The sequence below is a fragment of the Pelophylax lessonae genome (genome assembly GCF_965119305.1).
Source record: "Pelophylax lessonae genome assembly, chromosome: 10".
NCBI classification, from domain to species: Eukaryota; Metazoa; Chordata; class Amphibia; order Anura; family Ranidae; genus Pelophylax; species Pelophylax lessonae.
In genome coordinates this window covers 110,793,537-110,807,928 of record NC_138777.1, presented here as the reverse complement: position 1 = coordinate 110,807,928, position 14,392 = coordinate 110,793,537, and the positions used below count along the sequence as shown (strand labels likewise).

General features: G+C 49.9%; 1 protein-coding gene across 1 annotated transcript in view; it reads left to right on the top strand.

Annotated features, from left to right (window-relative positions):
- HEATR3 (HEAT repeat containing 3) overlaps positions 1 to 14,392 on the top strand; it is a 155,169-nt gene that overhangs the window by 97,179 nt on the left and 43,598 nt on the right. The window lies entirely within an intron of this gene.

The window sequence follows — 14,392 nt, the reverse complement described above, 5'->3', positions numbered from 1 at the left end:
ATTTTTGGTTTTCTGTTATTTTGAAAGTGTAAATGATGGAAATAAAATCTAACTTTTGTTGACATATTATAAGAATGTCTAATCTGTAATTTGATGCCTTTTGGAGATTTTTCCATCTTTCCCTGGCTTCTTTATGCACATTAATTAACATTTTTACCTGGGGTGCCCAAACTTTCGATCCCCACTGTATTTTTCTTCTGAAAATAGGTTTTTATTTCTCTCAGTATCACTAGTTAGTCAGGGACATTTTCCAGGAGGACTACAAGTGACTGCAGAGCTGGGCCTCGCACTGGGTAATATAGATCCTTCATGGAGTCCAAGCCTGCCAACGAGCGTCGCAGGTTATTGGTTCGCCCAGGCCTCGCAACGACAGTGCCCCTTGGAATGGGGACGAGCCTGCGGAGCTGCGTCTTCGCTGAGGGTCTCTCAACCCGGAAGGCCCGCGTGTTGCCAGCATCCCTCCTTGGCTGACGGCACCCCTACTGGGTGGTGGGAGGTCTCCCGTATCAGAGCGGTGCCCGCTTCCCTGGACTGGTGAGTACTGATACCCCCTTGACCCTGGGGACTTTTGGGGGGTTCGTGGGCCCACTCTTAAGGGATGGCAGGGCTGGTGGTCTCTCTGGGATCCCCCGTCTGGCTGGCTTGGTGTTATTTCCCTCCCTGGCCCTTCTGAGGGCGCTGTGTGAGGTACTTGTGGTAACTGGGAGTTTTTGAGAGGGGCTCCATAGCGGTGTGGGGTCTCCCTAGGGTCCCCTGTGGTGGCCAGACCACGTGTGTACGCTTAATTTGGCGCTGTTTTAGTGCGGCCGCCATTTTAGGTGAGGGAAAGTCACTGGCCTCTGTGTGTGGGCAGCAGCCATGTCATGTATACTGCCTTGCTGTCGATCGGGCGCCATCTTAGGTAAGGGCACATGCCTAGTAAGGGCAAGCGGCCATCTTGCTGGTGCCTTTTTACATAGTTTCATTAGGCACCATTTTATTGTGGCTCCTGGGCTAGGCCTTTAAGGGCGTGAGGTCACTTCCTCTCTTTCCCTCCATTTTACCTCAGAGCAGTCTGTGACAGTTTATGAAACTGTGGGGGGATTTTTACTAATGCCAAAGGCATTTTTCTGCCAAAATTGTTATTGTTTGTGGATTTTGCATTTTCTGAAGGCACTCTTTCAAACAATGCAGGCTGCGGTGGGCTTTCACAGAAACCGCCGATTTAAAGGGCCAGCATCCCATTTATTTGATCTTGGCTTTCTGAAGTCCCAGACCAAAAATTCCCCCGCAGGCCTGGTGGGAGCTTCGGTATTCCTGAAGCCTCTTCCCTGGTCTCCGTTTTCTGCTGCTCTTGCACTTCTTTGCATCCATGGTGGAACTGCAGAGTGCTCTTTTTTTTTAAAAAAAAAATGTTTTTAAACAATTAATGGCCTATGCCCTCCCAGTCCTCGGACTCCGAGCCTGAATGGTTGCCAAGGACGATGTCCCTCCTGTGGGGTCCATGTCCTCCGCTTAGGAGGAGGGTGTGGAAGAATCTTCCTCGTCTATAGCGCGGGGAAGCGCTGCCATAAGCTATCCTCATTCGCGCCATTACGGAAACTCTCCATCTTGACCATGAGTCCTCTCCGTCAAGTACAAGGGCTGCTTTCAGGTTCCGAAGTGCCCGGACGTCAGGTCAGGTTTCCCTGCCCTGTGAATTTACGCAAACCCATGCATGACCGGTGACATCGCATTACACATATGCTGGTGGTGAGTGTCTTTTCCCACCAATATCCCTTTTTAGGAGGCCGTGATCAGATGTTGGACGGTGTCTCCTTACGTGGACCACACTGTCTCTGGGCTGACTAAATAAACCTCGATGCCAGTTCACAGATCTGGCTGATAGGCGCGTTGAGGCGCTTTCCTGTTTACACCTGTGTTTGCCGCGGTGCTGGCCTCTCAGGTACTCGTGGCATGGGCCAAGGTGCTTCGGTGCACCCTGGTGGCAGAGTCGACCTATCCGACTGCCCTTGTCTTGGTGGTTTTGGTTGTCCGTACAGGGATGTGCCTGTGTGACGCGGCCTTGGACGAGGCTCCATTGGTCGCTCGGTTGTCTGCGTTCGGGTCAGCTGGTTTGGCCGACCACGCTTCCAGACAGACGTTGTCTCATGTTCCTTGTTGGTGAGTCGTCCTTTTGGGAACACTCGGGCTGAGATGATTAAGGGGCTTACGGGGGTCAGAGTACTCGGTTGCTCCTGGTCGCTAGGGGTAGGTCCTCCCACGCTAGGCGGGGGCCTTCCTTGATAGCTCAGTGTGGGTCCTTTCGTGCCTTAGGGGCACAGGACAAGGGCTTCAAGCCCTCCGGTGGTCACAAAAAGCCGTGGTTGGGTGAGACAAAGGCCGGTCAGTCTGGCTCGGCGGCCCAGTCCACCTCTTCCTGCAGGGACGCCCTCACCCATCTTAGGGGTGGGGGGACGTCTGTATTGCTTTCAGGTTCCCTGGTTGTCCAGTATTCAGGACATGGGGGTTCACAAATTGCTTCTTTTTCAGGGTACAAGATCAGTTTTCGATCTAGCCCCATGGACAGGTTCTTCCTGTCGGCTCTCCAGCTGCCTCCTGCTCGTCTCTGGGGTCTCCTGGGGGTGGTGCATGTTCTGCTCACCCAAGGAGTCTTTGTGCCCGTGTCTTTACGGGACAGGTTTCGCGATTTTTTTTTTTTTTTTTTCTTCCATCCTGTTCTCTGTGCCCAGAACAGGGGGCTTGCAGTCTCTGAACCATTTTTTGCGGGTGCTGGAGTTCTGGATGGAGTCCCTCAAAGCCGGTCGTGGCGTCATTGGGTCCAGGGGACTTCCTGGCCTCCTATCGCCTTGCTGGATGAGTGTCTACCCATCCCTATCTATCCCTATCTACGAGGGTTCTCAGAGATGTCTTCGCTTCGCGGTGGCAGGGGAGCTGGCCAGTTTTCTGGCCCTACCCTTCGGTTTCACTTCGGCTCCCAGGTTTTTCACCAAGATTTTGGCTCCAGTGCGGGCCTTACTGCGTTTAAAGGAGATTGCGTATTCTTTTTTTTCTGGCCGACCTCCTGTTCAGGTCGAGCTTGTGTGCATCTTTGTCAAGTTTTCTGACCGTGGCTGTTTCAGACACTCTGGGAGTTCGGGTGGAACGTCCATTTTCATTGGTCGGCATTGACTCTTTCAGGTTGTCTTCATTACCTGGGAATGGTCCTGGACTCGGCTCAGGCGCCAGTTTTTTCTTCCGGTGGGTAACCCCGGCTCCTGAGGGATGAGATCAGATTCCTCAGGGACGACGATCCCTCCTCCTTGCGGACCTATGGGCGGTCTCTGGGTCTGATGGTTTCTGCTTTCGCAGCCATCCAGGTAGCCAGATGAGGCAGGACTCCCGGTCATTGGACAAGTAGTTCAATCACCTGGAGCCTCAAGTGAAGCAAGCTATACAGACCCTGCCAAAGTCGATCCTGCTTTTGGTCTGAGAGCTTATCCCGGGACTAAGGGAATTTGGAGCTGAGGATCGTTTAAATATTGGATCAATATGTCTATGTGACCCCCTATAATCAAGGGGTCATATACTTCTGGTAAGAAGTACCTTGCTTGAACACTGGGTGAAAGTGTGGAGGTGGAGGCTTTTAACACTGCTATCAAGTCTATGCTTTTATCATGGTCATTGTTGCTGCTTTATGGACTTTTATTGATATTAAACAATCACAGAGACTTTTTAACTCCAATAAATCCACATCACTATTTATATCTGCACGAGCACTTTATCGTATGGCACATGTTGAGCGCAATATACCTATCTTTTAAAAAAGTAGTTTCTCTATTCCACTGGCTGCGGTCGGATCCTTTGTGGTGGCTCTGGTCGCCGACCCTGACACAGGGCCAGTCCTTTCGGCCTCTGTTGTGGACGGTGTTCACCATGGATGCCAGCCTGTCGGGCTGGGGAGAAGTCCTGGGCACGCCTTGTGCCCGGGGGTTGTGGTCGGCGGTGGGGGCCTCTTTGCTTTTACACGTCTTGGAGCTCCGCGCGATCAGGCTTTGTCTGTTGGTTATCTTAACTTCAGGGGTGTCCGGTTCCAGTATGGACGGACGACGCTGGGGCTGTGGCTTATATCAATCACCAAGGGGGCACCGAGTGTGCCCGGGCGGGCGAGGAAGTGGCCGTGCTCCTGTCTTGGGCCGAATTGCACATTCCTGCGCTTTCGGCTGTTCCCATTCCGGGTGTGGAAAATTGGCAGACGGACTGTCTGAGTCGCCTGACCTTGGACCAGTGAGTCTGGTCCCTGCATCCGGAGGTATTTCGCCTGTTGTGTGCCCAGTGGGGGACTCTGGACGTGAATCTGTTCACGCCCCGTCTCCATAATGGGGTTGGGAAGTTTGTGGCCGGACCTCGCGATCCTCTGGCGGACGCCACGGATGCTTTAGGTGTGCCTTTGGCACCAGTATCGGCTGTTGTATGCCTTCCCTCCAGTTCGACTGTTGTCCAGGTTCCTCCGCAGGTTGGCGTTGGAGTGGATGTCGGTTTTTCTGGTGGCCCCAGACTGGCCACGTAGGTCCTGGTACGCGGCCATCGTACAGATGGTCGCCGGGCCTCCCTGGCGGGACGATTTTCTGTCTCAAGGGCCGATCTTCCTTCCTGCTTTGCAGTCTCTAGCTTTCACGGCGTGGCTGTTGGAAGCCAGGTCTTGAGGGATAGGGGTCTTCCACAGGCGGTCATCCCTACATTATTGAAGGCTCATAAAGCTACCTCGAGGAAGATTTCTCATCGCACCTGGAAAGTGTATATGCCTGGTGCGGATCGCATGCGTTACATCCTCGCTCCTTCTCGGTGGGGAAGTTTTTGGCCTTCCCGCAGAAAGGAGTGGATCAGCGTTTGGCGCTGAACGCGATCAAGGGTCAGTTGTCGGCTTTGGCCGTCTTTTTCCACATCCCTTGGCATCGTATTCTTTACTTCGCACTTCCTCATAAGGGTGCACCGTCTGGCTCCTCCGAGGAAGGCTCTCTTGCCTCCCCGGGCCTGATTTTGGTGTTGTCTGTGTAACCACTACCTACCTTTTGAGAACATCAGAGGTTTTCCTCTGCTTGTGTTGTCCCAGACAGTTGCTTTTCTGGTGGCTATCACGTCTGCTCGCAGAGGGTCTGCATTGGCAGCTTTGTCTTACCGTTCTCCTTATCTGGTGTTTCATAGGGATGAAGTGGTTCTGCGACCCACTCATTTTTTTTTTTTCCCAAGGTGGTTTCTTCATTCCACCTCCACGAGCATATTATGCTGCCTTCGCTTGAGAGAAGCCCGAGCATCTCCAGGAGATGGCTTTGCATTCCTTGGATGTGGTCCAAGCAGTCAGGGTTTTCCTGGCTGCCGTGGCATCTGTTCGGCAGTCTGATTCCCTGTTGTTCTTCCTGAGGGACCTCGAAAAGGGCTCAGTTGCGTCCGCGGCCACCTCTTCTCCGTGGATCAGACTGACGTTTTTTTTTCAAGCCTCTTCCATCGAGGGTCAGGTTCCTCCTTTCCCTGTAAGGGCCTTTTCTACTGGAGCCGTCAGCGTCTCTTGGGTTTTTCGCCATCAGGCTGCTCTGGCTCAGGTGTGCAAAGCGGCGACCTGGTCGTCTGTGCACTCTTTCACGCAATTCTACAGAATTGATGTTTTGGCATCCTCGGGTGCCTCCCTTGGCCGCAAAGTTTTAAGGACATATTTTTTTCTGTCTCTTCCTTGGGGTGTTTTTTCGTTAGTTTTTTTTGGTTGCGTCTTCCCACCCGCACTGCTTTGGGACGTCCCAATAGTGAAGGCTTATATGGATCAGGGGCGACTGTCTGAGGACGTAAGAGAAAATATAATTTTTGTAAGAACTTACCGTAAAATTCTTTTCTCTGAGTCCTCTGACAGTCCCGTCCCTGTTTTTTTGGATCTGGGGGTTATTGCCTTTCGGTACTGCTTGCTACAAACTGAGGACCAGTTGTGACTGGATCAGGGATAATGGCTGGGGACGGCCCCCTAGAGGTGTGTAAGTATAGAAAAGTTTTGTATTCACATTTCTATCTGCCTAGCTTACTCCGGCGCCATTACCTGTTAGTAAAGGCTTATATGGATCGGCGGCGACTGTCAGAGGACGTAAGAGAAAATAAAATTAATTTTATGGTAAGTTCTTACAAAAGTTCTATTTTTCCAGCACTCTCTTAACCCTCTTGGGCATGGAGTTCGCCAGAGCTTTACAGGTTGCCACTAGAGTCCTCTTCCACTCCTCCATGATAACATCACGAGCTGGTGGATGTTAGAGACCGTGCGCTCCTCCACCTTCCATTGGAGGATGCCCCACAGATACTCAATAGGGTTTAGGTCTGGAGTCATGCTTGGCCAGTCCATGATCTATACCAGTGTTTCTCTATCGCTCATTGACAGACGTAGTCTTCTTGATTCTCAAGAGCTGGGTTATGTTGTCTCCGCAGGAGTAGGACTAGGCAGAATGACAAAACGTTCTGGCTCCACCCTAGGGGGCAGTCCCTGAGGGTATATCCTCCCTCTCTCTGCTACAGGGAATCAGTTTTTTTCTGTCTAGTCAGGAGTAAGGACCTAAGTTCCTTGCTGGGAGCTTTTGGTCCTGGCAAGACTTTTTTTTTCTTTAAGAAAAAGACATTTTTTAGGTAGTTTTCTCCAGTGTTTTTTTCCTGTGAGATCTTCAAGCAAAAATGCCGGACTGGGCGACACTTGTGGTCACCCCAGCCGGCCTACGAGCGCGTGCAGACCAGGCATTGCGCTTGGTCGGCCGCGACATATTCAAGTAAGTATGCGGGGCCGGGCGACGGGCTGGATGTGAGATCCAGTGGTCACCCCGGTTTCTGCCTAAAAGCGCGTGCAGACCAGTGCGCTGAGTCGGCCGCGACGGAGTCCCAGTAAAGGGTCTGACTTTGCGAGTTAAAAGCTCGCTTGGACGCCAGGACCAGAGAGTCGAGGCGTCCACAAACCCCCACCTCGGTGGAGAGGGTATTATGAAGAGAGGGTGCCTGTCGGTTCGGTATGGTGAGTAAAACGTTCCCTTTTTTCCTCATTTATGAGGCAGTATATATTATGGGCCCCTCCATATATGGTCAGTATATATCTGACACTTACAAGTCCCCCTTGTAATACAGCATGTGTTTGTGGGAAGTGGACTTGGTTCAAGAGCTAACACTCTACCCAGCAGACTGTAATATTACAGCAAACATAGGAGGTATAATCCTACCTTATGTGCAGTGTATCTCTGTAGATCCATATGTCACCTCTCAGCAGAGTGCAGGTGGATGTGCTGGGAAGACGATATCGGCGGTCCGCCGCCATTTTGCCGTAGACCGAATGCATGTATGTCCTCAGGTCACGCCGGCCGCCATGTTTTTGGAGTCTTATGTCTCTTCTATGGGGGCGGCCATGTTTTGTGAGCCCAGCTTCCTCGTGGAGGGCTGGGAACGCCGGAAGGCGTACACAGGGGGCGGAGCCACGCCTTCTGCCCGGGAAAAAGCAAACAGCTCCTTCCAGTCTGTGTAAAACAGACGCTGGCTGCAGTTTGTTGGAAACTGCACTGCATCGGTTGGTGAGCCTTGGGGGTCCCTCTCTCTCTCTCTCTGGGATCGAGAAGCAGGTACTCTGAGGGGCGCTATTGCGCTAGGGGGAGACACACAAAAAAAAAAAAAAAAAAAAAAAAGTTTTTTTGTTTATTGCTGGCAAAAGTGTCCTGTATTAACATGGACCCTGCCACTCATGTATCTCCTCCGGATCCCCTCGAGGGGTCTGCGGGATCCTCCAGCACCCCATTGACAATTGAATCTTTGTCAGCCATTATGGAAACTTTTGTGTCCCGGGTGGAAGTGGCTTGTCAGGGACAGGGCGCAAGAAAGCGACCCCCGCCTAACCCCTTATTATCTGAAACCTCGGATTCAGACTCTGAGCCTATTTCTGCAGTTGCAGGTACTTCATCTGGTATTGGTGTCTCGGGTCCTGTCTCTTCAGACAGTGAGGAGGATGTTTCGGCATCTGCCATAGCCCGAGAGGAAGCGTTGGTAAACGCACTCATTGTATCTGTTCAAGAGACTTTAACCACTTGCCGACCGCCGCACGACTATCTACGTCGGCGGTCAGCCCCTCACAGGCAAACTAACGTAGGGCTACGTTGCTTGCTTGTGAGGGTCTAGGGAGCGAGCGCGCGCCCCCGCTCCCGCGTGGTCACGGACCCCCCCCCCGCGCGTGTGACCAGCGGACCCGATGTCCGCCGGTCACTCGGCGATCGGCGGGGGAGAGGGAGAATGTCAGGCAGCTTGTGTAAACAAACTGCCTGTCATTCTCCTCGCTGCAAAGACACTGATAAAACGGATCTGGTATGTAGATCCGTTGATCAGTGTCCTTACAGCTAGAGCCACAGCCAATCACAGTAGAAACCACGCCCCTAGGGACACACACAGCCCCTCCCTTCCAAATAAAGTTAACCCCTTCACTACCAGTGTATTTTTACAGTAACAGTGCATATGTATAGCACTGATTACTGTAGAAATGTCACTGGTAACCCCAAAAGTGTCAAAAATGTCAGTCAAGGGTCCGATCTGTCCACCGCAATGTCGCAGTACCGCAAAAAAAATCGCAGATCGCCGCCATTACGCGTTTAAAAAAAAAACAACAAAAATGACAAAAATCTTTCCCTTTGTTATTAAACGCGATAACTTTTGCGCAAACCAATCAAAATACGCTTTTTGCGATTTTTTTTTTTTACCAAACATAGGTAGCATAAAACAAATTGGCCGAAAATTTTTAAAAATTTTGATTTTTACATTTTTTTTGGGGGGAATTTCATATAAAAAAATGTGAAAAATATTGCTATTTTTGCAAAATTGACGCTCTTTTTTTGTTTATAGCGTGTGATCAAAAAATCGCACAGGTGATCAAATACCACCAAAAGAAAGCTCTGTTTGTGGGAAAAAAAGGACGTCAAATTCGTTTAGGTACAGCGTCGCATGACCGCGCAATTGTGCGTTAAATTCACGCAGTGCCGAATCGCAAAATACCCCCTGGTCGGAATGGGGGTAAAATCTTCCGGGGCTTAAGTGGTTAAGGTTACAGGGTATTCCATCAGAAATAGCTGAAACTGAGATCCCTTTTGGGACTAAAAAGCGCATCAAAGTGGCAAAGGTTTTTCCATTGCCCAAATGTTTTGGCAATCCAATCGATGAAGAATGGCGTCTGCCAAAACGCACTTTTAATATTTCCAAACGCATTGACAGGCGTTATCCGTTTGAGGAAACCCTTATTAAGAAATGGACAGAACCACCTGTGGTGGATTCACCAATTGCTAGATTGAATAAAGCCACGGTTATTCCTTTAGAAGACGCTCCGTCTTTTAAAGATCCAGTGGATCGCAAGATAGAAGCTATGTCTCGCACCATGTTTTCCTTGATTGGATCAGCTTTCAGACCTATAATTGCTATTGGTCTGGTTTCGCAGGCTGTAACTGAATGGACCAAGTGGTTACGCCGGGACTTAGAAGAAGTCCCTCAGGCGGTATCAGATTTGTTGGAACAAATGATACAGGGGTTACAGTTTGTATGTGATGCGGCGTTAGACGCCACTCCATTAATGGCGCGAGCATCAGTCTCAGCAGTGGTTCTCAGGCGTACACTGTGGCTAAAAGGTTGGATAACCGACCAAGGTTCCAAAAAAGCATTGGCTAATATCCCCTTTTCAGGAGAACGTCTATTTGGAGCCAACTTAGATGAGATCATTAAGGATCTCACCGGTGGAAAAAGCACCTTTTTACCGCAAAATTTTAAAGGTAGAGGAACTCGTCAAAGACGAGGGCCTTCTTTTTCTGCTCACAAGAGGTTTTCTCAAAGTCGTCTTCCAGGACAGCCCATGAGACCTTAGGCTCCTCCCCCAGGGACAGGAAACACATTCCAAAATTCAAATAAAAGGCGGTGCCTTAGTCCTCACCTTCAGTATTTAGTGTTTCCTCCGGACAGGGGGTAACATGTTCCTGGAACTGAAGCTCCCGGTCTCCTGGACTGTCCTTGGAAAGACTTGGAAAGATGCATCTCCTCAGCCCATAGCGGTACCCCCTTAGTGCCGCAATAGGGGCTGACCGCTGTCTCCTGTTCTTCTAGCCTCTCGGCAGGACTACGGATGCTGTCTGGTGGAACGTTGGGGAGTCCACTCCGTTGGTCGGCCGGTTCCTTGGAGCAGAGTCCTGTGTACCCGGAACCGCTAACTTCGGAAGAAATTTTGAAGTTGGCGCCAAAAACGGAGGGGGCGGAACTCAGCGTATCCACTCTGGCCTCACGGGAAGCGACAGTGTCACTTCCGGCGCAGTGACGGCATCCGCGGGCGCCGGAAACCCTCGTTCCAGTTTCCGAAGGCGCGAACAGTGAGTACATATGGGCGACCGATGTTAGGTGGAAACAGCAGTGCTGGGATCACCATACAGAGCGATGGACACGACAGTAACCGCACAGGCGGTGGAAGTCGGCTCTGGCATCGGCACCTCTCAGGTAAGCAAGGGGAAATGTACACCCTATTTGCAGATACCTGTTAGGAACTCCGTTCCCCTTCCCCCCTCTCTTTTCTATCGTTAGGGGCAGGGGTTAAGCAGCACCGCTCCCTCTTTTCTAAATCACAAATGGGGGATAAGCGGGAGGTGGGAGGAGGACAAGTTTCCCTGATTATAATTCTCTTGTCTTTTATCTTCCAGGCCAAGGCTCAGGACAATAACCCACCTCAGCCCCCCAAAAAGAAGTGTGCTGTATGCGGAGAGAAATTGAGTTCCTCTTGGAACAAAGCAGTGTGCCGGGCATGTATAGCTAAACTGGTCAGAGACGACCCTGCAGTCTCTACCCAGAAAATGCTGACCTCAGTGAGAGATGAACTAAAAAGTACCATTAGTTCATTCAAAACTCTCGTTGAAAAGATGCAGGCACCAGTCCAGCCTTCCACCCCAGCTCAGGCTCCATTGGCCCAGGCCCCATCTTTGAATATCCCAGTGGGTTTGGAGGAAGTTTCTTCTTCCCACTCCTCCGGTGGGGAGCAAGAAGGATCAGGATCAGGGGAGGAACCCATAGACAAGGATTCCCATAATAGCTCCAACTTTAAATTGAGCTTGGAGGATGTAGATAACCTACTAAAGGCAGTTTATACAACTCTAGAAATTGAGGAGGAAGAAGTGCATCTCTCTAAGCATGACTTGATGTACGCTTGTCATAAAAAGCATGCTAGAGTGTTCCCTGTGCATAGCTCCCTATTGGATATGATTAAACAGGAGTGGAATTCTCCTGATAAAAAGCCTTTTTTTCCAAAGACTTTGAAAAGAAGGTATCCATTTGACAACAGTGGGGATCAGCCTTGGAACAAAATCCCTAAGCTGGATGCCTCCCTTTCCAGAATCTCCAAAGGCACTGACTTGGCATTTGAGGATTCAGGAGCTCTAAAAGACCCTATGGATAAGAGAACTGATATCTCTTTGCGTAGGGTCTGGGAAGCCTCCATTATGAGCTTAAAGCCAGCCCTGGCATCCACCTGCATAGCCAGACACCTGGAGCTCTGGCTATCTCAAATCCAAACACACTTGTCTGCTGGAACATCGAGGGAACAGATTAATAAATCATTTCCGCTCTTGTTTCAGGGAATTGGATTCCTGGCGGATTCTTCAGCTGAAGCTGTAAGAATGGCAGCAAGGACCTCAGCTTTGGCTAATACGGCCAGAAGAAGCCTATGGCTCAAGACATGGTCAGGTGATGTTACTTCTAAATCTCGCCTTTGTGGTCTTCCCTTCACAGGAGACCACCTTTTTGGCCCAGGCCTAACAGAAGCCCTGGAGCGTACAGCGGATAAAAAGAAGGGATTCCCAGAAAAGAAGAAATTCCCCTATGCTCAGAGGAATGCTCGGGGCAGGGGTAAACAGCAGAAGTCTTTTGAAACCCAGCAAAATTTCAAAAAACATTGGACCGGGCATAAAGGAAAAGGGAAGGGCAACATTCTGTTTAACCCTCCTCAACGCCCCGACAAGCCCCAATGACTCCCTTCCCAGGGTGGGAGGAAGTTTAGGGGCCTTCCTCCCACTATGGAAGAGGATTTCTTCCAGCCCTTTTATTCTAGACCTAGTAGGCCAAGGACACAGGCTGGAGTTCTGTCTTCTACATCCAGAAAGAATCTGGGTCTCTCTGAGGGACGTCACAAGAAGGATGTGCTTGATGACCTCCTGTTTCCCAGCGGTCCCCTGGGCAGGGTTCCAACTACGTCCACTCCAAATGTTCTTCCTACAGAATTGGGATGGATAGTCAAGTTCCTTAGAACAGAAAGTAAAGGTTCCCACCAAGTTGAAAAGGACCCTTTGGGGGTGGAAATCCTCTCTTCACCTATCAATAAGGCGAAGCTGGACCATCCAGGTATCACAGACATATCTGCACCACCACCAGATGAACCAGGACAATTGGTTCCTCAACCTAGAGGTGTTTTTCAAAGTCACAACCCCTTGGGGCCTACCGGTAGTGGATCTGTTTGCCTCCTAGGCAAACAGGAAAATAGAAAAATTATTTTCCATAATCCTAGTAGATATAGAGATGATCCTGATAACCCCATACTGGCCCAAGAGGCCATGGTTGGCACGCCTTCAGGCATTGGCTGCACTACCTCCAATGACCTTCCCTTGGAGACTAGATCTCTTAACTCAAGGTCCGGTGGTCCATCCATTTCTCAGGACCCTAAACCTGTCGGCCTGGTATCTGAGGAACAAATTCTAGGTTCTCAGGGGTTCTCAGACAGAGTCATCCAAACATTGACCAGCTGTCGAAAACCGGTCACTAGGAAAATATATGCAAAAAGTTGGAAGAAATTTCATTTTTGGATGGTGGAGAATCAGAGATTTTCCCCAGATATTCCAACTATCTTAGATTTTTTTCAAGAAGGCATAGACAAAGGTCTCTCCCTAGGGACCTTAAAGGTACAGGCTGCCGCCCTTAGTGTCTTCCTTCGGTTCTCCCTTAGAGAAGACCCTAATGTGAATGCCTTTTTCAGAGCAATTGCCAGGACAAAGCCAACCAGGATTAAAACGTGCCCAGCTTGGGATCTATCCCTGGTACTCCAGGCTTTGGTTACCAGTCCGTTTGAACCCTTGGTAGACCTGTCAGTAAAAATGCTCACCCTAAAAACTTTATTTTTAGTAGCTATTACTTCGGCTAGAAGAGTTAGCGAATTACAGGCTCTCTCAATCAGAGAACCTTTTCTTATGATTTTTGACGACAGGATTGTGCTAAAAACAGATCCAGGATTTTTGCCCAAGAGGGTCTCTTCTTTTCATAGGACTCAGGACATAGTCCTTCCTTCCTTTTGCAATTTCCCAAACAACAATAAAGAAAGAGAATTTAGTTGTTTGGATGTCAGAAGAGCCCTTCTGAGATACCTGGAGGTGACTAAAACCTTCAGGAAGAATGATACTTTGTTTTTACAATTTTCCGGCCCCCATAAAGGGGAAAAAGCTTCTAAGGCAACCTTAGCTAGATGGATCAAACAGGCTATCACAGAAGCCTATATGGTGAAAAAGGTGACTCCACCTTTCATTACTGCACACTCTACTAGAGCACTGTCCACGTCTTGGGCTGAAAGGGCCGGTGCCTCTCCAGAACAAATCTGTAAGGCAGCTACCTGGTCTAACTTTTCGACCTTTGTTAGACATTATCGCCTGGACCTCCTATCTTCTCAGGAACAGGCGTTCGGTCGAAAGGTGCTCCAGGCAGTGGTCCCTCCCTAGACTGGTAAGTTTCTTGCTTATCGTCTCATGGGCTGTCCTGGAAGACGACTTTGAGAAAAGATGGGTTATACTTACTGATAACTCCTTTTCTAATAGTCTTCCAGGACAGCCGGATTCCCACCCGATTTATCTGGTATTATGTATAAATGATATGTGTATATATATATCTATGTATATGTTTTACAGGGTGTCCTACGGTTCTCATGAAATACTGAAGGTGAGGACTAAGGCACCGCCTTTTATTTGAATTTTGGAATGTGTTTCCTGTCCCTGGGGGAGGAGCCTAAGGTCTCATGGGCTGTCCTGGAAGACTATTAGAAAAGGAGTTATCAGTAAGTATAACCCATCTTTTTTCGTCCAGCGGGTGAAAAAACTAAGTCCTCCAAGGTTCCTACAGGAGGCGTCAGGGGTCGTTGGTCGGGCAAGCAAAAGCCCGCCCCCTCCAGACCTGAAGATAAACCATCCAAAGCCTGAAGGTGCGCCCCCACCCATAACTGGGGTGGGGGGACGTCTTCACCGGTTCCCGGATCCATGGCTTTCCAGAATCCCGGACAAATGGGTTTGCGAAGTCATAAAGTCAGGGTACAAGATCGAGTTTCGATCTCTCCCACCGGCGCGATTCTTCCCTTCCAATATCCGACTATCTCCGGATCGTCTAGAAGATC